Source organism: Cyprinodon variegatus, unplaced genomic scaffold, assembly GCF_000732505.1.
Source record: "Cyprinodon variegatus isolate N-32 unplaced genomic scaffold, C_variegatus-1.0 Scaffold1996, whole genome shotgun sequence".
In the NCBI taxonomy this organism is placed as follows: Eukaryota; Metazoa; Chordata; class Actinopteri; order Cyprinodontiformes; family Cyprinodontidae; genus Cyprinodon; species Cyprinodon variegatus.
The window spans coordinates 46906-49220 of NW_015152449.1; positions in this window are offsets into that span (position 1 = coordinate 46906).

The window sequence follows — 2315 nt, forward strand, 5'->3', positions numbered from 1 at the left end:
TTTTAGCAGGCTGTTGATAGATCAGTTTGTACATTTTTTAGTGTGCACAGTGAAATAGATCACGTTTTTATACACTCAGACCTTTGATAGATCCGGCCCTCTGTGTACAAAATGACAAAGTCTGTCTAAGTCAGTCAGAGACAGTTTATGTGCAGCTCTTCATAGTGAAGGTTCATGACCTTCACACCCCTTAGGAGCTTTGGGTTCAGGAACAGCAACAGTCAAGCAGTGAAACCAAGTTTCTTCACCTTCTATAAAAAACAGCGTGGACTCAGAAACTTTGCATGTGTGTGAAATATGTTATGTAAGCTCAGGGGAAAACACTGAAGCCAAAGCTGCTCACTTTTCACTGGTCCGATCCTCATTTTTAACAAGCCGGCCGGCAGCCTCTGGCTCTCGGTTTAAATGAGGCGTGTTAACGTCCAGGACAAACCATTTTAGGAAAACTACAGTATGAACACAGAAACTCTGAATGTTTGTGTGTCTCAGAGGCATTTCAAACATCTGAGCTTTTGATTTGCAGTTTGTATTAAAGCCATTAACCACATCAAAGTTGGGAGAGAAGAAGGTTTTTTCTTTATGTCTCCCTGTCAGCACTCCTTCTTATCATCAAAAACTTTAGTTTTCCAGGAATAACCAGAGGATTCTTGCTTCCAGCTCGATAACACTGCATTTAGCTGTGCTGTAATGAAAGCTCAGGAATTTGCTATATTTATGAGCTCATGATAGACTGATTAAAAGAAAATTATGCTAATTACCAAAACTAATTACCAACGAAAAGAACGTTTGAGAATTCAGACAAAAAAAAAAAAAACATGTACCTATATAATAAACAAATCATTTATTCATGACTTATGATGTGTTAAAACACAGTTGAACAGTTAAAGTAACAAAGACGGTATGTGGATTGAAAGAACTGCAGTAAGATTTGACCAAACATGTTTTATTGTTAATTAAAACTGAAGGTTTTGCTTAAACATCTCATAAAAGTTCTGTTTTTTGTTTTGTCGTTATGCTGTTAAAAACCCACTCTCGTTTATTCTGATGTCTGAAACAACAGTTTTAGGATGAAGACGTTGACCTCTGATTGGTGGTGGGATTAAAGCAAAAGCAGTTTTCTCATAACATGACAACACCCAACACGCCTTCACATGTTTTGCTTCCGTATGTTCCACAAAAACTTTTTCTTATTAAAATGTCTACCGGAGAAGGCCAAACAATCCTGTCAAACAGAACCCGGCGAGTTCTATCAGCATCAGAACAAGCCAGGTTAATCTCATCGTACTTAAACTGTTTTTGTTAGTTTTTTTCCCCAAGAGCTTCATCTATTTTTTAGATAAGTGGCTAAAATTGTACCAGGTTCTCCTGGACGATGCATCAGCCCATCATTTAAAGCAACTGCTGCTTCTGCAAAGATAACCAGACCTCCATCTCCTCCAGCCTGAGTTCATTTAAATCAAGACTAGAAACACATTTGTTTAGGATTGCCTTTGACTGTTCTAGTTAAACACTTAAACTGAAACATCATTAGTTCAACGTATTTATTTTCTTTAGTCCAACTGTTTTTAATATTCTTTTTTGTTTCTGAATTATTTAATTTAATTTTATTTTGTTTTATATATATATATATATATATATTTATTGTTTCCTACTTGCTTTGATTCTGTTTTATTTCCTATATTTTAATCATGTAAAGCACTTTGCATTGTCTTTGTACTGAATTGTGCTATACAAATAAATTTGCCTTGCCTTACCTTGCCTCCTGTCTCATCTTGGTGGACCGCCAGTGGTTTTAATGCTCACTTGAAAAGTTATGAGCAGATTTGAATTAATTTTTTTACCAGATGCAGCTCATTCGCTGGGCACCACCCAATGGCAGCCTACTGCTCCCTAAGTGTGTGGGTTAGATGGTGAGTTATCTGTTGCTCTGTACTGGCGACAGTGTAATGACTATAAAAAAGATGAAAAAAGCATTACAAGGAACAATCTGTTAAATTTTAGTAAGAAACCAGATCATAATCCACTTAAAGGAATTATTTTTAAAGAATTCTTTATCATAATTTGGAGGAAAAAGTATTTCCTCCAGCATAGACTATTTAAAGGGGAATGCTATTTTTTTCTTTTTTTTTTACATTGGGCCCTTAATTTTACGTTATTACATTATGTTCTACTCACCCATAGGAGTTTTGTGTCATTTGGAGCCGTTCTGAAGATATTCGGTTTTGTTATATCCAAGTAAGTTGAAGGCACTTCTGCACCAGACTCAAAAAGCCTGGACCTATTTTAAGAGGAAAAAATAAAAAACACAATAAAAG